The following is a 25064-nucleotide window of genomic DNA, read 5'->3' on the forward strand; positions in this document are numbered from 1 at the left end:
CCCTGAGCTCCCTTATTCGACCTTTGTATAACTACAGGTTGAAACCACTAAGCACAGTACAATAGCAGAGCGAGCCCAGCCTCTGCCAGAAGGATCTGTCCATATCCTGAAGATAACACACTGACGTCATAACAGGGTCTATGAAAATAGCAACACGCATTATTAAAGTGCCAGGCGAAAATCCAGTGTGTTGTGTGTGGTGTAAGAAGAAACTGAGCGATGCTGATAAAAACAGGACCAGGAGCCAGAAAAGAGTATATTAAATACATAAAAAAAGGGTTCCCAGCCAGAGGCCCTTGCAGCACTGTCTGGTATGAGCAGGGCTCGAGTCGGGGTACCAAGCGGGTGGACGGCGTCACAACACTTATTTTACCGAAAGACACCGTCCCCCTGCCAAACAGCTGGACTTCACTCTTTGGCCTCTCTGGGACGAGGAGCTCGGCACCTTTCGGGACGTCACTTCCAGTTGTGACGTCACTTCCGGTGACAGCGTCCCCCCACTTCTTTTTTTATGACTTGTGCCCTGGGTATGAGGCACCAATGTGGGTCTCTTGACTTCAAAGCGTGCTGACGATAACACACAGATTTTCACAAGTCGGGGCAGAAGGCATGTGGTGTACATCTGTGAGCAGTCCCTCTTCACATGCAACGAGACATACTGTAGGCAACTCCACCCGCCCTTCTTCAAGTCTCTAATGTTTTGCCTGTTCTGCTCACTCATTTCGGCCTCTGCAGAGAACCCCAGTGAATTCACAGCCTTGAAACATCATGTTAGCCATGCTGTACACCAGCGTAGCTGCTGTTCAGCATGGATTCAATTTAGTGGTGTAGAGGAGAGTGTTAGTAGAGTGGAGTGGTGTGGACAGTCCTGGAGACGCATAGTTTTGAGTGGAAATTTGTGGAGTGTCATAGAGTGGAGTGTCATGGGGTGGAGTGTTATGGGGTGGAGTGTTATGGGGTGGAGTGTTATGGGGTAGAGTGTCATGGGGTGTCGTGGAGTAGTGGTATGTCATGGACTGAGTGGAGTACAGTGGAGTGAAGTGGTGTAGAGTGGAATGGTGTAGAGTGGCATAGAGTGGAGGGGTGTATAATAGTGTAGAGTGGCATAGAGTCGTAGAGTGGGGTGCTGTAGCGTAAAGTAGTGGAGTAGAGTGGAGTAAAGTGGAGTAAAGTGGCATAGAGGGTGTTGCATAGAGTGTCATAGAAAGGAGGGGTGTAGAGTATCTTAGAGTGGAGTGGGATAGAGTGGAGTACAGTATCTGTCTTGGTGTGGCAAAGAGCGGAGTAGAACAGAGTATCGTAGAGTATTTTGTCATAAAGTGTCATAGATGTAAAGGTTGTAGAGTTGAGAGAAATAGGGTGGAGGGTTATAGAGTCATGGATAGGAGAAGAGTGGAGTGGAATAGATTTGCGTAGACTGGAGTAGTGTAGTGTAGTGCAAAGTAGAATAGAGTGGTGTGGAGTAGAGTGGTGAGGAGTGGGGAAGGGTGGAGCAGAGTAGGGTGGAATAGAACGGCATCGAGTGGAGTAGAGTGTGCAGTGGAGGGGCATGAAGGAGAGGGGATTGGAGGGGTGTATAGTGTTGTAGAGTGTTGTGGCATAGAGTGGAGTAGATTGTCGTAGAGGGAGTGTTGTTGAGTGGAGTAGAGTGTCAAAGGCTGTCAGAGTGGAGTGAGATGGAGTGTCATAGAGTGGAAAGGTGTAGAGTGGAGTATTGCAGAGTAGTGTAGCATTGAGTAAAGTGTTAATGAGTGAAGTATTATAGAGTAGAGTGGACTACAGTGGAATGTCGTAAAGTAGAGTGGAGCGTTGAATAGTGCCATAGAGTTTCTGCAAGCCTGTATTCTAATAAACAGGAAGCCATTTTAGTTTGATTAGTTTTTTATATTTTTGTAAGGCTTCAACATATCTACACTTATCATGTCAATGCAAATTTTTACATCACTGCCTTTCTAGAGCCTTGTATTCACATTTCTTTAATTTCGGGGTATCATTATACCAGGCTGCTGAAGGAGTTTACCAGCATATTCTGCTAATATGAAAGGTACATTGGAAATTATTGCAGTTTTGTTATGAATAAATGTTATTACAGCTGAGTCGACATCTCTAACTTTATCAAGTCCTGTTATTTCATTAAGGTCCCGATCTATACTTTGGCGGATGGTTTAGTATCCATTGGCCTAGTGAAGGACTTAATGTCTGCCAGGTCACGACTACTTTGTGTGCCAAATTTAGAAATGACCACCAAGGTGAGGGGTCATTCTAAAGCACTGGCAGCAACCTCAATACCACTGTTGAAATTTAGATGCAGGGCTCCATCAATATGACGAATACTCTCATTAAACTATTTTTTTTCCGCTGCAGGACTTTTAAAAAAAAAAAATGAAATGTTGCCCTCACCATGGGAGTGCACTCCCACAGCGAGGGAAGCATTTAGCAATTTTTACTGCCTCTTACATTGAGGGTTTTCCTGGTAGTGAGAGGCAGTGAACAGGGACTTCTAATTCGCCCATTTAATTTTGGGATGGCAGAATTAGAGACCTGCCTCTGACGGTCCTTACTCCAAAGGGCAAGGCAGAAGGGTTTAACCACAGTGGAAAAAGAGTAGTGAATAAACGTAAAGTCCGCCTGCATCTAAATTTGGCGGGCCGACCACAGTCTTGGTGGTATGGATACTCCATTGCTATCGCTTAGTCTGCAAATAATATATTCTGCCATTAACTTTGAAAGTCCTCGATATGTGATTATATTAGACTACTTTCCAACCTATATTTTGTGCTGAGAGCCTTAAACGTCTCTGTGAAGAGAGTCCTGTATGAACCTGCATGACTCACAACAGGAACTAGGAAGATGTGATCAGTCCATCCAATTCTCAAGAAAGTTCACAGGCTCCTCTGCCTGCAACACGTTCAAAGTCAATACCCGCATAAGCAGTATTCTCAGGCTCAGAACAAAGTGTTAGAAAGAAAAGACTAATCAGCACATCTACTGTGCACACACCAAATGAAATTCCATCCCTACACAGACAGCACAAACAGGGGCATAACCAGGGCTGGCCTCAGGGCGATGTGACTGGTGCAGCCGCGACCTTGGGAGTGGCGCTGTGTTCAGGGATACATTTTGGCTTTTCAAAGCACCTGCTGTTTCCTCGTCTCCAACAGCTTTCAGGCAACATTAAAAATGTCAAGATAACCTAGGTGATTAATGTTTCTGCTGGAAAGAGATGGAAGTTTTTGTTTAGTGGCAGTTTTGACTCATCATAAAGTAGCGCAGAGGGTTAACATGCCAGCTGCAGCGAGAATTTGTTATCTTTGATGTGAATATTTCCTGTTATAAAGCGCTTTGATGCCTTCGGGTCTAGCTAACGCTATACAAAACAAATGAATAAATAAGCGTGTACATGCAGCTCACAGAACAGTAATTTTCAATCTTTTTGTGTAGACTGATTTACACGCGTAAGAGTCATTGCCTCTGAATAACATGGGTAATGTATAGCGCTCTGACATCATAGGGTTGGTGTAGGTAGCGCTATAAATCAAAAGAAATGCATGTAAGAGCGGGGCTGTGGAGATATTAGTGGCACTGTTGGAAGTTCAGTTCATACTTTTTTAATATTTAGACACAGTCTTTAAACCATATTTTTTTAAATCAATACAATTTATATATAAGTACACAATATAAATACCAATTCATCATACTTCAACTAATCCCTACCACCAAACACATTAGGCCACTAATCCAAACATATTTTAAAAAATTTAGCCAATGCGAAAGCCACATTAAAGAATTCCTTTCTTAACAAAAGTGCTAGTGCGTCGTTTCGACAATTTATATTATACCTTTTAAAAAGAGGATTTATTCTCTTGATCTATAGAGCCTTCAAGTTTCTCAGCTCTTACATAACGCACATTTAATGCTACCAGGAATTTTGATAGTACTAATCGTAACCGGGCATTTGGAAGTGCAGATAAATACGGAAATACATTAATATTTTTCCCTGAATCTACCATATGTTTTGCAGAGGGTTTATTCCTTACATACTTCAAGTCCACCAACCGGGGGCCTCATTTATGAAAAGTGACGCATCGCTGCGTAAAAACAGCGATGCGTCACTTTTCACTGCGCACTCCTTGCGACACCAATGATGCGTCATATTTAATGTATGACGCATCATGTCGCAAGGACTTACAGATACGTCAGTATTTCTGATGCATCTGTAAGCACAAAAGTGACGCATTGCTGGAGTGTGTCACAAAAGTGACGCAACTCCAGCAATGCGTCCTTTCACATGGGGGAAGCCCCATGTGAAAGGTCTTGCGTCAGTCTTACGCCTGCTGTGAGGCAGGCGCAAGATTTTGACGCAACCGCATCCTAAAAGTGACGCAGTGAAATCTCATAGATTTCACTGCGTCACTATTACGAGGCTTTTTGCGGGGGAACGCCCCCTTTGCATACATTATACCTGACGCAGGCATAATGTGGCGCAGGGGTTTAAAAAGTGACGCATCTACCTAGATGCGTCACTTTTTAAATATGGCGCAACAAGGCGCATGTTTTACGCCGCCGATGCGTCACAAAAAGTGATGCATCCGCAGCGCAAAACTGACGCAAGGCCTCATAAATGAGGCCCCTAGATTCTTTTTTACAGGCTATTTTTAATTCTGCCTTGGAAAGTAAGGCCTCAGCTATTTTTAATTCTAATTTTAGAGTTCCTGCGATGTCTTTCAATCTTTTCTTTACCTTCTTCTCCCATTGTAATTCCCTCCTTTCTATTTCAGCAGCACAGAAGGCTGATATCTTCTGTGTATTTGGGGCCAAGAGCTCATCCAAAAAATGCAAAGTTGATTTATAGGCTAAGAAGTTCCAGGCCTGCAAATTTCCTTCTAAACTTATCGATTGGGACAGTGCACTAGCAATTCTTTCAAACATTTACTTTCACACTTCTTCCAGCTTCCCTCTATACTACAGGCTATTAACTCGGCTCCTTTGATGCATTGTGTGGGGACCACTGCGTTATAAGCTGTTAAAAGGGATGTCCAGGAGCGGCTACCATAAATCTTTTTAAAGCGAACAAGTCCCCTTATCATCGCTAATGCGCTCGTTTCCACACATTCATTATGCAAGGTCCCACTCAGCTGACTGGTAAACGTCATGCCAAGATACTTATAGAAGGACACAACCGCTACCCTTCTATTGCCTAATTGCCACTTATATGGTTTACTTTTTTCCCAAACATGATTATTTTTGTTTTTCCTATGTTTATCTTCAATTTATTACCCTCACAATAATGATTTAAACTTAAGTTAACTTCCTCTACAGTCCTACTTGGGTCACGTCCAGCATTGGCAAATCATGTGCATAGGGTAGGCACAACACATGTCTACCTCCTATTTTCGGGGGGAAACGAATGAGTTGCTGCCAACTCTCCCACAAGGTCGGCTAAAAATAAAGAGAACAGTGTGGAAGCAAATAAAGAGAACAATGTAGGACCTAAGCACTGTTGTAAGGTGGTAGTGAGCGAATCTGTGGAGAAGAAGGTTATTGGGGGCTCCAAAAAAGAATGTCGCACCAGGTGCCTCTAACTCCATGGCCAACCCTGGGCATGACTTACGGTTCCCCCATCCACAGCTGCTTGATTAGGTGGGAGGACCTTGAAGGGCTGGCTTCCAATACCCCACCTGTACCTATAGCATGCTATCCATACTGCTCATTAGTTTTACTTCATCTCTCTCACGGTGAAGCTTTTTTTTCTCAGTGGCTTGTTCCTGCCCGTGGACAGTTTATAAAGTGGGGGAAACAGAGTCTGAAAGAAGGCCTCTGTCTTTACCATGATCAAGCCAGCACAGCTCACACGGGGCCTTAGTCGCCCTCCACTTGTACTGAAGCCCTATGGCTCTGTATGCTGAGACCCCTGGCTGACCTCTTCCCATCACACTTATTCTTGCAATTTCCATGTTTCCCTTTAAGAAGGTAGTCTAATTGCCACATTCTCTGACACAATAATTCTGAAGGGTATATTCTCGGAGACAATAATAATCATGACATGATTTCTGACCCGCTGATTTTGATGGCTGTAACCTCTGCCACAGTAAGTTGGTAGGTGTCGCCGGCGCAATGTTCCCGAATCTGACGGTCATATTCTCCTGCTCAGAGACTCTGATGGACATGTTCTCTTCTCCGAGAATATGCCCTTCAGAATTATTGCATCAGAGAATATGGCCATAGACTACCTATGTCAGAGAATATGTCCAAACTATAATCATGAAATCACTGTGTCAGAATCCATGACATTAGAATCAATATGAAAGCCAGTATGCCCAGCAGAATCAACTCCAGGAAGTTCTCCTATAGCCAGTGAGGGATCCTATTGATACATAAGGGGAACACCTTGCCTGGATTGCTTGTCTTCAGCAGGACAGAATTGAACATGTAGCCCTTGGAAATCAACGTTAACCAAGATTGATGCGGTCCCACAGAGGGCTCCTCCGTCTAGGGGGATGCTCATGTGAAACTGCCTGCTGTTATAGTCTAGCGAGAGGCAGAAAGAGATGTTCTGTGGGCGCCCATGGCTATCATTAGCCACCATTACAAAGGACACACATCTTTCTACCACCAACGTCCAACTGTGCTCGTGAATGCATCTAGATTCTGGCTAATGAGACGCCTATAATACAATCGTTGCCCACCTGGAAAGAAACAAACAGCTGTAGGAGCCTTACACATGCTTTACTCGCATTACGGAGCACCGTGAGTGAAGGTTAGTTGGATCTGACATTGCAAAACATTGTAAAGGCCTCGCAGAGATTTTCAACTGATTCACCTCCATCTACCAGTTCCTCTCTACTTTACCCAGTCAATAACTGTATTCTGCAAATATGTCATGGACGGAGAGGTGCTCACATTCACGGGAGAGTGCTTTGCAGAAGTTTAGTGTGAAACACTTCACGCTGCACTCGGACAAGGAAGAATCAATTATTTTTGGATCAAGGAGATTGGCTGAAGGTAGGGTAAATTCACCGGCTTGTCATCCATCATATGCTGCAAAGACCTCATGTTTGCAGTCCTAGAATCTTCTGGTATAATTTATTCTCATCAGGTCATTACTTAATTTGAACCAATGGAAGTACATTGAGCTGTCAAATGCAAGACATTGGCTGTATTTATATTGTACTAACCTGTGAGAGGAGCATTTCTAGATCACCCATACCTTCAACAGGGGCTACTGTTGTGAGCCCCAGCTTCATGCAGTGTCCAGTCAGATAGGTGTTGCAGTAACTAGCTTTAATGGCAAATTTACCCTCCCTGAGACAAGACAACATTGTATCCGGATTCAGATTCAATAACTTTATTCGATCATTATAAAAATAATCATAAAAGTGCAACAGTACATCACAACACTTACAATTTACAGATTACATTTTATAAGCTTTCAGTTACAAAAGACATACTTTTCCTAAGAGATACAGATTTTAAAATATATATACAGCAGTAAAAAAGCACACGTCAGGTTCAGCAAGTGCGAATAAAAGACTCATGGCTGATTTCACCGAAAATACCTTATATTTTTTAAAAAGTGGTTTCAAATAAATAATGCGAAATTGTAAGTAATAGGGGCAGATCAATAGAAAGTGCACAGTGCTATGTTTAGATGTCCCGTCACACGGGCATGGGGCTACAGTATGAAGCTTGATATGCGAACAAGCAAGTGAACAGTCCCCATACGTAATCTGGCAAGGACATGTTGGTGTGATCGTATAGTTACCATTTTAAAATATTCTGCAAAAACCAGATTCAGCCAGATTATATGTATTATAAAAACGATGTGTAGAATACTGGCTGGTGGCAGAACAACGCTTTTGGACCTTAGCCCTCAAATACACGTGCTTTAACTCTTTTTTGGGGATGTCCGAGGCACTAAAGGGGTTTTCACGGACATTTAACATAAAAACATCATCAAATGAAGAAAGAACGTAATTGAGCCAGGGAATCAGGCTACACTTGTCCAGGCGGAGACTATCATTAATAATTTTCCTCGTAAAACTGGTCTGTTCTTTAAGCCAGATAGACCTCCATACCAGTAGGGGTCTAAGACCAATAAGATCTGTTAGATGTTCCAAACCAACCTCCTGATGTATCAAACTGGTAGAGACTGAAGATGGTAAACAGAGGAGTTGCTTAATGAATTTGTTTTCTTCAACTTGGAGCATATGATGATTACAGTGACCCCATACCCCTGACCCATAAAGGGCCAGAGCAACACATCTATGTCGATATATGTATAACATATCGAATATGCGCCTTGAGCCCAATTTAGAAGCAAATTTAAAAATATCAAATGCACTTTTACCCATTTTTGCCCTAACATTGGTCATCTCATGAGACCAAATACCCCCACTATTAAAGGTAATGCCTAGATAGCAGAATTTTTCAACCACTTGGATCAGTTGATCCTTAAATGAAAAAGGTCTTAATTTTTTAACTTTCTTTCCACAAGCCAAAATAAAAGTTTTTGAATTGTTGATCTTGAGTTTTCTCCCATTAATAAAATCCTGAAACTTATCCATTAGTTTCTGCAGCCCAACAGGGGTTCTGGATAAGAGGACCGTGTCGTCCGCGTAGAGCAGAACTGGGATTGATATACCCTCAGCGGACGGGGCATCGGCATTAACTAAACGCAATTCTGATTCAATAGCGTTGATAAAAAGAGAGGAAAGAAGGGGGGCAAGAACACATCCTTGCCTGATTCCGGACCTTACTCGGATGCTTGAGGTACATTCGCCCATTTGTCCAAAACGGATGTTAGCGGACAGATTGCCATACAAATGTGCCAAGCAGTAGATGATTTCGGGTGGGGCCCCCATATTCAGTAAGATTGTCCATAGTAAACCATGGTCAACCAGGTCGAATGCACTTGAAAGGTCTGCAAAGCAGAGGAACAGTGAACCCTGCTTTGCACGCGTATACTTGCCTATAATAAGGTCTAGGTTGATGCACTGTTCTATAGTGCCTAACCCCTTGCGGAAACCAAACTGGGAATCCGCAAGGATGCCGTTCTCTTCAACCCATTCCTCCAGTCGAATCAGTAACACCCTACTCATTATTTTCATGGAGGAGTCGAGAAGTGAGATAGGGCGATAGTTCTTAGCCTCGCTCCTATCTCCCTTTTTATAAATAGGAATAATAATCGACTCTCCCCAGGACTGTGGTGGAGGAGTCGAGAAGTGAGATAGGGCGATAGTTCTTAGCCTCGCTCCTATCTCCCTTTTTATAAATAGGAATAATAATCGACTCTCCCCAGGACTGTGGTGCAGAGGCCAAAGCTACCGCGTTAAATACTTTAGTCAGCAGGGGGCTCCATAATAGTACATCAGCTTTGTATAGGTCAATAGGGACCCCATCAGGGCCGGGTGCCTTCCCTCCCTTGCTACACCGGATGGCATTATCCACCTCAGCGATTGTAATGTTAAACGGTGTAGGGGGTCCAGGGACCACAACCGTGTCTCTCTCTGTAAGTATCCCTCCTGGGTTAAATATGCTAGAAAAGTGGCATACCCAGTTTTCCTCACTTACTTGGGCCGAGAGCACTGGGTATACCTCATCATGAAGGAAGGGGCTATTAACGGTATTCCAAAATAACTTAGTATCTTGGAGTTCTACGGCCTTGGACATATTGTCCCACGCTTCCTCTCTTAACTCCTGCTTCCTCAAATTCAGGTGCATTTTATAAGTGCTCCTTAGGGATCTGACCACTTCCCTATCCCTGGGTTTACTAGCAAGGGCGTTTTTTCATTTTTGTAGGGATTTTGTACAAGCCCTATTAAACCACCCTCTAGGAGCCCCTTGTCCCTTTGCCTTAGTCTTAGTCAAAATCTGTTTCGTGGTCACGTTAATTGATTCAAACCCAGCTAATATACTGGTCAGGCATGTATTGGGCTCAAGACAGCATTCCACCTCCTGTAGGCATGCAGACACAATTTTGGCCAATAGCTGTTCCTCATTATGTCTCTCCCATTTGATCCTAGGTCCGTTCGGTCTGTGCGGGATTAAATCCGTCACTGTTCCATGGGATACCACAGCCTTCTCCCCCCACATAAGCAACTGCGTTATAAGACAGTTGTGATCACTAAAAGCCATGTCTAGTACTTCTGGGACAGTACACAGGGTGTTTATGCTTGCAGAGGCGATAACATAATCTACGATAGTGGCAAAATTCCTTCCCACAAAGGTTGGTATCGATTTGCCCTCATTATCTTTCCTTGGTGACAATATCAACAGATCCAATTTAAGCAAGAGTGTGTTGAGTGAGTCCCCATAGGTCGTATGTATAAAATGGACCTGGTCCTCCCCATCCTCCCCTCCAAAACCACACACCCTTGAGAAAGAAAGGGGGCACATATGAATATTAAAATCACCAGCCCACAAAATTTCGAAAGGAATACCGGTTTGCCCACACAGATTATCTACTGCCTCCTCAAGCTCATCAACCACTACAGAGCTGGAATGGTTAAACACATTATTATAGTGGTTAATTATTAGAACATTCCGGCCGCCGTTATGCTGCAGCAATAATACCTGTGAATGTGAGCCAACTGTCGTGTGGGTTTTAACTCGTGCCGGGAGACTCACTGACAGCAGAATCACCAGCCCACCTCTAGCTCTACCCATACTGGAACTCAGGGCCGGACAGTTATAGGCAACATAGCCTTCTAGGAGGATATCTTCAGTGCACCACGTCTCCTGGAGACAAAGAATATCAAATTTGGTGACGAATTCCGACCAGCCCAGGCAGTCCGTCTTATTACACCACCCAGCAATATTCCAACTTATTAACTTATACCCTTTTCCTGGGGTACTTGCTTCCCCGGCAGTATGTATTCCCATAACGGGAAGGGGCGGGGACCTATTCAGTGGTTCAGCTAAAGACATGCATATTACATTCCCCGTCACATCAGCTCCATTGTCAATGCCCTCCATACTGGAGGTATGTATTCCACATCCCTCATCCCCTGGACTCACAAAACATCAATCGCAATCATCTAACCCATTAAATATATCGAACCTGTTTGTGGTCTCCAATGGCGTAAATGGTTTTAAATGATCCATTCTTCCATTGGTGGTTGTATTGATCCTAGAAGGTACAAAATTCCATCCATAGGGATCGGGAACCGGTACAGAGTAAGGTACATATGGATGGTTCCTGACATTTTGTAAGGTCGAAGGGTAGGTATTAGAATGAGCTTGTATTTGCGGATATTGAGGGAATTGGTGCTGGGGTGGAAACACCACTGATCTCGGATAGAAATACGTCAGTGGGCGGGGAATGATACGATTGTTGGCATTTCCTGGTGGCCAATTTAATATAAAATGGACAGCTTTTTGGTCTCTAAAATTCACCACCACTACATCACCTACAATATCCTTGGGTCTTCCCCCCAACCACTGGAGGCGGCGGACATGTACAATTTCGCCACTAATATTACTTGCAATTGGCCTATATAAACTCAGCCAATGCATGATTTTATTCTTTAGTTGGGCAAAACCTTTCCGCTTGTTCTTTTCCAACTCGGGCACCCCTGTGAGGACTACCACGAAAGGCACTGCTTCCGGAGGAAGTTCTGGGAGGGGGGGCCCTATTTGATCTCCCCAGAGTATGCCTGGAATTTTCCCCCTCCCTTGTTGGTATCCCCAGAGATGCGTTACCCAGACCCTTAGGTGGTCTGTTAGCTGATATAGCCGAAATCAGGTCGGGTTTGTTAGTTGGTAATATAGGGGGTGGATTGTGTTGCTTATTATTATGGGGGGGTTTCGGAGTCAAATTCGATACAGGGATTGGGGCAGATGTAATAAGTTGAGTGGGCGGTGTAATAATTTGCATAGCGTTATTTGCATCTGTCTTTGTAGGGGCCTCCTTTCTTCCCAGTTCCCGTTCTATTTTCCCTAGTCTTTCTTCCACCTTATTCAATCTTTCTATAATTGCTAGGGAATAACTCCTAATTAAGCATTCAATGCTATCCAATGTAACTAAATTATGGGCTACCTGCGGCACAGTATCAGCTGGGGGGATGTCAATATTAACCTCCCTATCTATCTGTATGGGGAGTGGGGGTGATGGCGTTTGATTAATTACTTCGGGTGCAGCTATTGGGGCCTTAACACTCCCAGTTATAGATTTAGTCTTTTTGCTGAAATCAGTACGACTCAGCTTTTGTTGTTGTGGTTCCCCCCTTTTCCTCCTTTTTTTGGTAGGCGGTGGGCCATAATTTCTAAGCGGCGTAGTTTTTTTTGCCCTATTTCGTATATTTTTACATGGCATAGGCATAGGGGTAATCAGTGCCTCAGCTACTGTGGGAGTGCTAGTGCGATTAGTAGGTGAGGGACCATTCACAGTTATCGTGGAGCAAGTACTAGGTGTCGGCGTACTGTCTCTAAATACAAGGGGCAAACTATCCAATAGAAGTACACTGTCATTGCCATTTTGGTTCCCTTCAATAGTGGCAGTAGCTGGTAACGGCAACTCAATCAAATACCTATTCTTCATACTTTCTACAGAACGGCGGCGCTCCGCTCGCCGCTCTGCTAAAGTGATTTCCTTGGGAGCGTCGGCAGCAGTCTTTGTGAAATAATTGTCCAGAGTTCCATTGAGTGGGCCCCCTGACCTGTCCGACATAACAGAGTCTGTGCTGGGCACTGGCAATGACATTTATAGAAGACAGACACCTGTAGGTGGAAAAGCGGAGTAAACTTACTCAGAATGTACACACAGGGTGAAAAACAGCCAGGGGTTTGGGCCCAGTCCAGTCTCCTCAGGCCTCTGAGGGCCACAGAGGGCCCGCCCTTTGCCCGGGCTTCGCTCCACGCTTTGGCCCGCGCGCGTCCCGCTTGCGCGTCCGGCGCTATCTGTATATAACGGGAGGTGGGCGGGAAGAGGACCAGCTGTGGCGAGTCTCCAGACGCAACGCCCGCTGGTCCTCGCAGTCCCGCAGTGGTTGGGCGTCGCTGCAAGGCTCCTCTCACTGCCCTCAGGAGTCCTTTGCTGATCCGGTATGCTCGAGCGGCTCCCGCGAAGCGTGGGCCGCGAGAAGTAGGCAGAGTGAGTGGGGAATACGGCCAGAAAGCAAGCCGGCAAGAAGTCAGCACACACAGCACCCGAGCCCTCTGCAGATTTATCCAAGCGGGAGGGGGGCGGGAAGAGGACCAGCTGTGGCGAGTCTCCAGACGCAACGCCCGCTGGTCCTCGCAGTCCCGCAGTGGTTGGGCGTCGCTGCAAGGCTCCTCTCACTGCCCTCAGGAGTCCTTTGCTGATCCGGTATGCTCGAGCGGCTCCCGCGAAGCGGGGGCCGCGAGAAGTAGGCAGAGTGAGTGGGGAATACGGTCAGAAAGCAAGCAGGCAAGAAGTCAGCACACACAGCACCCGAGCGCTCTGCAGATTTATCCGAGCGGGAGGGGGGCGGGAAGAGGACCAGCTGTAGCGAGTCTCCAGACACAACGCCCGCTGGTCCTCGCAGTGGTTGGGCGTCGCTGCAAGGCTCCTCTCACTGCCCTCAGGAGTCCTTTGCTGATCCGGTATGCTCGAGCGGCTCCCGCGAAGCGGGGGCCGCGAGAAGTAGGCAGAGTGAATGGGGAATACGGCCAAAAAGCAAGCAGGCAAGAAGTCAGCATTGTATTCTGTCGGAAAAAAGTCTGCAAGAGATGGTTAGGGATACATGGTAGGACATTGAAGGAAGTACAACGAGTCTGTCCATGAAAAATCAATGTTTTGCGGGCTTTTTAAAATGCATCATCTAGTTTGTTTCTAAATTACCTTCCATGTCTCATGAACTTCCCAAGTGCAATATCCGCCAAACAGAGCAGGGTTGAAATTGTTAAACCAATACAGTATCCACGTACACTGGAATAATCCTGCTAATGCAGCTCCTTTTCGAACACATGTATTTACAGAAAATAGTTTAAACTACAGGCCTAGAGTAGAGGGCTTAGGAATGTAAACATGGGGCCACTGAAGGCAAGGTATTGGCTGGGGTTATATGGAGGAGACTGCAGAATAAACATAGTTAGAGAAGCAAGCTTGTTATTCAGGCAGTCCTGACAGAACTGGAGATCACAAAACAAGCTTTGAGTGACCAGCTGTGGACCAGACTTGAAAACCGTAGAGTTATGTATGAAAGAGCGCGGACAGGTTTCGAAGCCCAGCTATTTGCTGCTCCAGCTTTAGAAAATGGAAGCACAGGTCTGCTGAAGCCCGCACTCTCTCGGGCAGTGGTCCAGTGGTCCACCCCTTCCACAGTTCACCTAGTGACCTGGAGGAGGCAGGACACTGCGGGTGCACTGCTGCATCTCCCATGTCAGTGTGGGTCTTGACTGACCTGCGCCGACAGGTAAATGGAGACCGATTTTCTCTTATAAAATTCTACAGACATTAAGAGGAGCAGTCGTGAGTGCAATGCGCTAATCTCTGTTTCTTCATGGTGGCACTATAATAAATAACCGCTGAACCCCCATCTTGACTCCGCCGGTGTATGCAGTTATACTGCACCACGAGATCCCGCATTATGGCTGCCATAAGATTTTGATCACATGCAGGGTCACTGGAGAGAAGCTCCAGCGTTATGTTAACTATTTTGTTTATAGAGAACTTATTTGTGAGGGAGCTGATCGCTGACCTGACCAGTGGCACACACAGTGCTGCTTCGTGGTACTAAACTTTTAAACTAGAGTTGACAGGGTTCAAATTGTACAGTAAAATAAAATATCAGCCCTGGAATCTACAACCTTTCTGTGCAGCTAAGTGAAACACTTGGTGGGCCAGCGGGCAAATCCTCAGCACCAAAGGCCTCATGGTAGAGTTCTCGCTGAGGCATGGCAACCCATGTACTTCCTGTGACCAGGAGGCTGCTTCCTTCTCATCTGCTGCTCTGATCGGTCTCTGACCCGGCATGTGAACTCGCATGGAAGCCCCGCCCGTTTGGCCCCGCCACACACACACTAGGGTACATGACATCACATTATTGCGAATGGCAAAAAAAAAAAAAAAAAAAAAAAAAAAAAAAAAATCAGCGAGTTCGCAGGAAAATCCACTAATTCGCGGATTTTTTTGCCATTTCACGCGGACCCGCAAAATTCGCCCATACTTAATCTTAGTCAGGGGTCTGATGCCCATGTGTAAAGATATATGAGTAACTAGGAATAGAATATTTGAATGAGGCAATGCTCGATTTAACATATGTGAAAAGATATGCGTTAGATTCCAGGGGTTTGGAGACTTTCTGTAAGGTAACCTGGCTTCTCTCTCTATAATGCTATCATTGTGCTTGCTGTAGAGGAGAGCACATACTAGCATCTGGATACTCCAAGCATGACACACCTAGCACAGTAATGATCGCCGCGGTGTATGGTTCCTGGATACATGCAGAGACAAGTTCATTCCCGCAGCCTCTTGATTTCCGCTTTCATGTCTCTGTAGACCAGTCATTAACTTGTTTTGTCACATGCCTTTAGGTTATATGCAGTTACCATTAATTATTTTGTAATTTTAATGAACAATTATTGCCTCCAGATTCATTTGCATGCCATTGACCGTTATTTTTTTAACCAAAAAATTATATAAATGAAAGTGTCTCGTTCGTCTCCTTTTCAAACTGCAAAGCCATGAGCTCAATAAAAATGCATATGCCGAACAAAAGCCTACCCATAGCTGTGCATGCCGAAATACACGCTCCTCAGCTCCCCCCCCCTCTCTCTCTTCTCTCTCTTCCTCTCTCTCTTCCAGACAAGCCAAGAATTATAGCCAACACAAATGTACTGTATACAACTGCCAAAGTATATTCCATTTATATTTTTCAATAAAAAACTTTTATAAATAAAAAAAAAATGTCTCTTCTGTGCTTACCTTGCTGCCCTCCATACTGCTCTCCAAAGCATTCTACGGCAGGGCCCACAGTGCTGCCGGTGTGCGTGATGCAACATTAAATAAATAATAGATAGTGACGTGTAGAAATGATAATCAATATAGGAGGAACCCCCAGATGTATTCAATCAACTGTTGTTGAGAGAAAGACAAAGTGGCTGACTGGACGGCGTCCCGCAGTGAGAGTGTGGGTGTGTTTTCTTTTTTTAATTATTGTCGAGTATAAGGTGTATTTACCTTGACCATCTCGTGGGTGGGATGGCCTTTTGGGCAATACCTAGTTAGAGCACGGGCAATATGACCTCCTGCAAATCATGAATTCCTCACTCTGATCACGGTGTCCTGTTTGCCTCGAACACTCCTAATGAAAAGTACAGCTCCATATAACACCATCAGCAGCGTCCCTGGGTTTATTCTTTATGGTTACAGAAAGACAACCACAGAAGAGGAACAACTGCAAACCTGCACGAGGGGAGCAGAAAGGTTTCCCTGAACTTCAATAAAAACAAATGCTGGTTGACTGCAAGGGTTACGATATATTCAACATCACTGCTAAAACTAAAGCCAGTGTGTTTTACATCTGTACTGCCCCATTAAAACACAACCATGACATTGACAAAGAAAGAGAAGAAGGTGCTGGATTGCCGTTCTGGGGTAAGGTCCCACGGCCACACAAATAAAGTCTCTCAAACCACTTCGGGTTGCTTTGCAAGAGGAGTCTGATCACCCTGCCAGGTCTTCAGTGCACCCTTCAGCTGCCAGAGACACTGACAGTGAAGGCACTGTTTAAACACATACAGAAAATCATTAACGATTGTAGCCTTGGTTCCCTAACTAAGACTAGCAGAAAGGGGATGAAATACGATCGCACAGAGGCCCTTTCAAGAGGGTGCCCCTGGCAGTGGCAGGACAGAAGTCTGGAGTTTTAGGAAGGAATGAAGGTCACCAGAATAGGCAGACGCTTCAAACAATGTTTAATTATACAGCGCTCCATATTGTAATTCTGTCAATTTAAGAGCTGTAAATTGACAGGTCTTTCTGTTACACAAGTGAATGGTGTGCAATTTATACCGCTTCGAAACACGGGAGGCTAAGTTGGCCATGCCAGGATCTGAACCTGTAACCGCTTACCAGAGGGAGAAAAAATACATATGTTGATCAAGCCACTCCTGTCAGCATCAGGAATGGCTACAATCAACCATTTTAGATGTGGTTGGGCACAGGGATGAACGCGTGCCCTGGAAGCAGGAGGGCAGCTCACCTTGATGGTAACTAGAGAGGGGGGCTGGGGGAAAGAACTATCAGGTGGGGCAAAAATGTAGCTGGCCAGCTGTGTAGAACCTGCCACTTCATTAGGCCAATCTTTTGGTTGGGCCACAAGTGATTCCAAATGCTTTGGTGAATCTGGCTTTTAATTCTTAAATGGTGGACCCAATCTCTCCACGAAAGAGATTTAAACTTTGAGGTGTCAAATCAAACACCAGACAATCCCACTAGATAGCTGGATGATGGATAGCAAGCAGTTAAATACCATTCAAGCTGAAAAAATTAACAGCCATTTAAATTGAAAGGTAAGTGGATTACCACAATGTTTAGGTGTTATCACTTCTCCAGTACAGACATAGATTTTTTTCAATCAAACCATAAGCACAGATGAAACAAACAAGCCACATCTTACTAATGTTGGAACACAGGATCGGAGACTCACCAACATGCTCACAAAAATCATGCCTTCACAGACCCCCCACGCCCACAGCCATTTTAGTCATCCTCCAATGGCCAACGCACAGTTGGTATCTACCACCTACCTATGGAAACAAACGGCTACCTTGTTAAAGTGTAAGCCGTTTAATCCCTTTTCATGCATCAACCACAGGAGAACTTTGTCCAAAGTACATAAAACTCAAACAAATCTGCATTTTGGGATCATTTAAGTCATAGGAACAAACTGTAAAGTTCTGATGTGAATTAGCTTTAACATCTGCTTCACTTAGAAAAAGCTCCAATAGGGCTTTGGGAGGGGCGGCCGACTAGTAGGAAGGAGGGGAGGGTGCTCGGCTGCGCAGCCCCACGGGGGATGCCCACATACTAGAGAGTGAACAGGTGGGGGGTGATACCCCTGGACAGGATGACATTGGAAGGGTGTCCCCCTCCTAATTTATAGTGCGGAGGGGGAGGATCTGGCGGGGTGGGTGCTGGGGGTGCCGCTAAGGGAGTTGGGGTACGACAGGAGTGACCAGGCCGATGTCCCGGGGGGGAGGGAGGGGAGATGACAGCGATTGCAGTTCGGGGCACGGGGGTGTCTGGGTGTGAGGAATTGTTGGGTGAGGGGGGCCGACCTGGACTGGCAGACCTTGGGGTGCGGGCAGGCTTCCACAGCGGGGTTGGGGCACATGGAGGGTGGGGGGGGTTGGGGCAGACTGGGGCCGGTGAAGGGGGGGGAAATCAGAGAGGTGGGGGGGGGGGAAGGGGGTCAGTGCGGCAGGAATTGGAATCGTTGGTTTGGAGTGCGGGAGAGCAGTGGGGGGGGGGGGGGGAGTTTGGCAGAGAGCAGGGGAGGTGGCAGGACACCCCGGCACGTCGAGGGGGGCATTCAGCGGGAGGGGGACAGGGGGAGGAAGCATGGGGTTCTAAAAGGCCATGGAGTCTTATTAACCCTGGCATGCTGGACTCCACCTATTTCTCCCCACAGGAACGTCTGGGACTGCTCGGGAGAGCAGCATGCGGTTCCAAACCCCCGAGAGGATGGGCCGGCTCTGCTTTATGCAGGCGGTCCTGCTCCCACGAGGGACCGGGCGATAGAGCCCTACGAGAGGCGGGCGGTAGGTTCCCACCAGCCCCACCCCAAAGGGTCAAAACGGCTGCCGCGGGACAGAGGTCCATCAGTTATGATCGGCACCCCGTGATGGAACCGGAGGAGAAGGGAGAGTATGGACTTGGGTGAATTGTTGCGTAACTGCAGAGAGAAGGCGGGGCTTACTCGGCTGGTGCCCATGGAGGGCGGCCGTTGGTGTGATGTGGATATGGAAGGGCTTCAACTGGATTATGACGAAGACAGCACAGAGGATGGAGAGATTTGTGAGGGGCGGGGCAGGAACAGAGTAATGTTGTTCCTAGTATGTTGCATGCCCCGAGGAGGAGCAGATCGGAGAGAGTGGCGGCCCCCCCATGCTCAACTAGTTAGGTGGTGGGATCCGGTGCAGGCACCGACCTTGACACCAGGTAAGGAAGGTGGCAGAGAAGGGAGCAGATCGGGCCCACCAGGGAACGGTGTCAGTGGGCACTGATGCCAAGGGAGGGGAGGAAGGAGTGAGACTTAATAAGGGAGTATGTGAAGGACATGGGGGTGGGCCCCGACATGGAGGGCGATGGTGGGGTGGGGGCTGTGAAGCCGGATGGGATTGCCAACAGGGGGTGACGTGGGAAGGAGAGCCACGACTTACCGGTGCGTAAGCTCCCTTATATGAGGCGCACTTGTCCTTGGCCAAGGAGAAGATTTGGAAAGGGGATTATGTAGATATTTTGAAGTTCCTACATCGTGAGCAGACGGCGAAGGAAGGATCAAAAGAGGAGGAGCAGGAATTGGCGAAGAGGCCGGAGGTGCCTTTGACCATAGAAAATTGGTCGGAGGGGTTTTTGATATTCACCAGCGTCTACTGCGAGTAGTACCCAGAGCGGGTGGTCGCTCTTTTCAAACACATGGACTGGATTCAAAGGGCACAGGTCAGGGCTCGAGTCGGGGTACCACGCGGGTGGATGGCATCCCCCCTGCTAAACAGCTGGACTCACTCTGGGACAAGATCGGAGCTCACAGCACATTGCAGACGTTGTGGCTTGCTTGCTCGCTGCAAACGCAGACTGCGCTGAACGCTGACCGCGTTGGTTGTGGTCCGCTTTGACCCCGTTTTATCCTCGCCCGTTCATCAGCTGAGGACTGTGCTCTGAGCGAGCGGCAAGGGTTTTGTCACGGTGGCCTCACGCAGTCCTTTGGTGCGATACGAGATATTTGCTGCACAGGGTGAATCTGTATTTACAACGTTCACAGACTAAACAAGGCGTTTGCTGTTAAGCTTGATTAGTTTGAGGGCCTTTGTTTTTAAAAGGATGCGAAATTGATGCAGGATACCACTGCTCTACAATATGGATATATATATATATATATTGCGGTACATGCTCCTTGATTTCTTCACAGGAGGAATCGAGGTGATTCATAAATCTGTAGCCAAAGTCTATTCTTTTTATCAAAATGTAGGTGTACAAGAGTGCAATTTGCACTACTCGACAGATGAGATGAGTCCACAAAATAGACACTCCTGCACATAATATATTATTTTAGTTTTAAAACTGGGGCATGTCGTGGAAGAGCATCCATTTCGGAACACATGAGACCTGTTTAGTGGTGCAATGGTGAGAAATTACACCGGTGTAGCATATGTATTTTGGCCAGATGTCGAATTTTGATAGGTAATGCTGCAAGGATAACGACCTGTGTGCGCTACTTAGAGTGGCCTCGCGCAGTCCTATGCTGCAAAACGTGATATTTGCTGCACGGGGTGAATCTGCTAGGGAACTGCTGGTTCCCCCTTGGTGGGGCCGTAGCTAGGGAGGGTAGGCGGTCTAGCAGGGCTGGGCCAGCCTATATCTTTCTGTGGCCCCGTAAACAGTACAGGCTTTGTACTTGGTGCAAGCCACCTTTCGTGACGTCACTTCCAGTGACAGCGTCCCCCCACTTCTTTTTAGGACTTGTGCCCTGGCGCAGGTCACATATGGGGGATACACATGGTCGCACTAGGATGAAGAGTTCGGGCACAATTGGCGGGGGACCCGGACGCAAAGTGGGGTGAGATTGATGCGGACCTGTACCACCAGACGATGAGGGGGGGAGAGAAGTTTGGTAGGACTATTTACACGGCCAGCGGCTTGCCGCTGGTGCCTCGTTCCTTTCAGGCTCGCCCCACCCGTGGGCAGAGAATTTGAAATCGGTCCACGTGCACAAGTCGGTGTGCGGGACAAGTTATTTAAGGAGGAGCGGATGGTGGGCCCCTTTCGGGAGGCGCCCATTCAGGACTTGATTATTTCCCCTATCGGCGTGGTGCGGAATCAGTCCTTTCGGAATTTCACCTGATTCAGCATCTGTCGTGGCTGGAAGGGAGGTCGGTAAATGATTACATATCGACGGAGCTGCCTTCGTGTCATACTCGTCCGTAGATGTGGCGCGGCGGCGGGTGTGGGAGCCCTCATGGCAAATTGCGACATTAAGTTGGCATGCAGGCTGCTACCGGTGCATCCGGAAGATTACCAGTTGTTGGGGATCCAGTTCGACAGGGACATATTTGTGGATAAGGCGCTGCCCATGGGGTGTGCGAGCTCGTGCGCTTTGTTTGAGCGCTTCAGTACCTTTTTGCAGTGGGCTTTTTCCTGGCACATCGTTAAGGTGACAGTGATGCACTACCTGGATGACTTCTTCCTGGTGGGATGGCCTGGTTCAGCGGACTGCCAGCAGCAGCTGGACAGTGTTACGGAACTCATGGGTTACCTGGGTGTGCCCTTGGCGCCAGAGAAGGCACAGGGTCCCAGTACAGTGCTGTCATTTCCAGGCATAGAGCTCAACGCCATGGCAGCACGCCTGCCGGAGGACAAGAAGGTGCTTATGGTGGCATTGGTGGATGGCAGGGGTTTGCGGAGGAATTGCCTCTATATTGGCAAGGCAGGGGACGGAGAATTGCTTTCTTGGAGCTCTTCCCGCTCGTGGTGGCAGTGACGGTGTAGGCGCAGGAGTTGGGGCATAAGCTGGTGATTTTTAAGGTAGACAACATGGCGGTAGTACTGGTCGTTAACAGACAGTCCGCCAGGGACCCGCAGGTGCTCAAGTTGATGAGGGTGTTCATTATGAGGTGTTTGGAGCATGATATTTTGTTTCAAGCTCGGCATGTTCCTGGGGTGGACAATGACATTGCAGATGCTTAGTCTCGTTCACAGTGGCAGATGTTCCATGGGCTAGCCACGGAGGCGAACAAACACAAGACGCCGCTGGGGCTGTGGCACGTGGGAGAAACCGGGTCGTACAGCTGGTAAGAGCGTCAATTGCGGTTTCTACCTGGAGAGCGTATGAACAGGCATGACGGGAATTTCGGACTTCAGGGCAGTGTGGCAGGACGATCGCTGGTGGCGGTGCAGTTTATGCTGCGAATGATGGACAAAGGGATTTCAAAGGTGACGATTGCTGGTAAATTGGCGGCTGTCGCCTTCATGGAGAGGTTGTGGTGGGGATATGCACCGTCTGCGGGGCAACTGGGCACGCGTTTGTTAGGAGGTTGGGAGCGGGAGAAGGGTGCCAAAGTGAGTCACCGCCGGCCCATAACGGAGTGCCTACTTGGCACTTTGATTCAGCTTTTGCCATCCATCTGCCACAATCGGGAGGAGACTGTGCTGTTTTCCACGCTCATGTTGTGGATGTATTCTGGGGAGTTTCGAGTCTCAGAGCTGATGGGGATCAGGGGGGGGACATGGAACTGAGGACTCAGGAAGAGGCAGTGAGATTGTGACGTTCTAAGACTGACCAACGGGGGGGCGGGGACATGGGTCGTGCTGGGTCCAGTGAAGTCAGGTACGGTGTGCCCGGCGGTTTGGGGTAGGTTGTTGGCATCTGCGCGGCAGGCGGGGTCAGGCGAAGTTTTGTCGTGGTGACCGTAACGGGGTGATGGCGTCTGAGTTGTTAGGGGTCCTGCGGCACACCCTACGCGCCATGGGCGAGGACCCAAGGGTTTTTGGGACACACTCGTTCCGCATTGGGGCAGCGACGGATGCAGCACGACAGGGCTGGGGGCTGGAGGAACTCATGCGCTTAGGGCATGGAAGTCAGACTGCTATAAGACCTATATTAGGCTGCAGGGAGTGGGGTTGGGGGACCACGCTTGATGGAGTTTTTTCCTGTGGCTCACATATGTGTCTTTGCAGGTGCAGTGGCGGGCCGGAGGAGGCTGTCCTGTCCATCCTCATTGTGGGTCATTCCTTTGTGAAACTAGCGTAATGTACAGAATGGGAACAGGAACAGAGTTTGAATCTCGGATTAGACCCAGGGTTGGTTGTTTGTCACGAGCAGGAAAAGTGGGTATGCGTGGCATTTTTTTATTTATTTTAAAAGTTTCATATAGCGCTGACCCAGAGGTATCGGAGCGCTTTACATGAGCATCAGATCATAGTTACAGGTTACATCATTACAAAGGTTAAACAGTTCTAAGAGCATGGCAACATAGTTACTTGTAAGGTCGGGAAAAACAATAAGCACAAAATATGTAAGGGGAAAAGAAGGCAAGGTGAGAGATTCAGGGGGGGGTGGAGTAGGGGGAAGTAGACAGATAAATAAGGTGGGAAAGAGGAGGGGAGGGTGAGAGACATAGCCTGGGGAGAAGAGTGGAAGGGTGACGGGGACACAAACCGGTAGACGAGTCAAGGCAACATCCAAAGTCCAGTAAGCTGTGATCCCAGGGGAAGTGGTATCCCTTCCCTATCTCTATTGCGAGAGGCTCCCTTTACGCAGTGGACTCTCTCAGAGGGGTCTCTGAGACTCCGAGGCCTACATACTGGATCCTTCCCCAACAAGGGGAGAGGGAGTGCTTTGGCAAGGGGTGCCATACCATACCTCAGGTGTGCGTGGCTCCCTTTGCACAGTGGACTCACTCAGCGGGTTTGCTGACTCTCCAGAGTATAAATATTGGATCTTTCCCCAACAAGGGGAGAAGGAGTGCTTAGTCAAAGGGCACAACGGACAGGGAATAGGCAGAGTAGCAGGCATGGGGAGAGATTCAGGGGAGAGAGGATAGGGGCTAGGGAAGAGACAAATAATGAGAGACGAAAAGAAGTTTGCCTAAAGACCGACTGGGTAGGTGACGACCAAGGAGGGAATCCAAGGCCCATCTCCCCTATAGCTAAACCAAGTAGCTCCATCGGGCATCAGACAAAATAGTTCAGTCTCAAAACATTGAGAGAGGAGGGAGGGAGAGATGTAAATAGAGTGAGGATGCGGTAGGAGACAAAAGGAGAGACGACAGGAAGTGCAAGAATGTGGTTCAACAATATACTAGAAGATCAACAAGTAAACATTAAATCAAACAATCAGCAATACAATTAGGGGAGGAGTGAAAGGCGAGGGAAAGTAGTGGGGGGGGGGGAGGAGGAGAGGGAGTGTGGATCAGGGAAGAGACAACCATAGAGACGAAAGGGAGTCTGTCTAAGGTTCACAGAAAAACAGGGTGGGGACAAAGGGCATGGGAGGGCAGAGGACAGAAGATGAAAGAGTCGGAGCGGAGAGGGGGGGGGGAAGGTTGCATAAGGTTTGAACAGACAGAGGCACGTATCTCCTGCCTGGGGGCTGTATTGTCTTGTTGGAGAATGCGGGCAGTGAGACTCTGTTCATCTCCGATGGGTGAAAAAGCTGTCGTAAGCGAGTCCTTTGTTTCTAAGTTTGTGCCTTTATTGGTGGCCATTTTGGGGTCAGGCTGCCCCTTCTCAGTAGTGCGAGCTGGGGCTTCACAACAGTTGCTGCAATCACCCGGGACACTGTGCAGCGTCCGAGGCAGTGAGGAGTGTGTTGCTCAGCGGGTGTCCTGCCCAGGGGAAAAGAGTGAGGGGTTGACCTGTGCACACCAGTCTATCTTGCGGCTCGGGTCGTCAGTGACTGAGCAGGGGTCTCGGTCCCGGCCCTATGTCCCAGTGGTGAGGGTGGCCCGATATGTGAATCAGGGAGAGGGTTATGCCTCCATTTTTTAAAGTCAGGCAATTCCTGTGGCAGTCCTAGGAGGGGGTATTCAGTTCAACAATGAGGCATGTATATTTGTGCTACATTAAAACTTTGCTCCATACCAATTACACTATTTTTTCTTGATTTTGTTGAACTGTTCTAGGGATAAGCAATGTGGACGATCCTGTATCTTCTCAACAGAATTAACTTGACTTAAATGCATCGGGGAGTACTTTCTGTGGTAAGATGTCCTGGTATGCATGATGTCTCTGCGGTGTTACTCTTAAGCTCTAGTATTACCCCATATTCTCTTATGACTGTATTAATCAAGGTGCCATACTAAGATATTCTAGTGCATCAGCTCTCTTTTGACACGCAACTTACCTGCAATAGGTCGCCTTTGTTTGCCCCTATGTTTGC

At 47.5% G+C, this 25064-nt stretch overlaps 2 protein-coding genes across 4 annotated transcripts in view; both read right to left on the reverse strand.

Moving 5' to 3' along the window:
- The window catches only part of LOC147710554 (torsin-4A-A-like), a 248373-nt gene that overhangs the window by 107208 nt on the left and 116101 nt on the right, over positions 1–25064 (reverse strand). The gene's annotated exons all lie outside the window — the stretch shown is intronic.
- The window catches only part of LOC147710555 (torsin-4A-A-like), a 174648-nt gene that overhangs the window by 28657 nt on the left and 120927 nt on the right, over positions 1–25064 (reverse strand). The gene's annotated exons all lie outside the window — the stretch shown is intronic.

This window comes from Lissotriton vulgaris, chromosome 5, assembly GCF_964263255.1.
Source record: "Lissotriton vulgaris chromosome 5, aLisVul1.2, whole genome shotgun sequence".
Taxonomy (NCBI): domain Eukaryota; kingdom Metazoa; phylum Chordata; class Amphibia; order Caudata; family Salamandridae; genus Lissotriton; species Lissotriton vulgaris.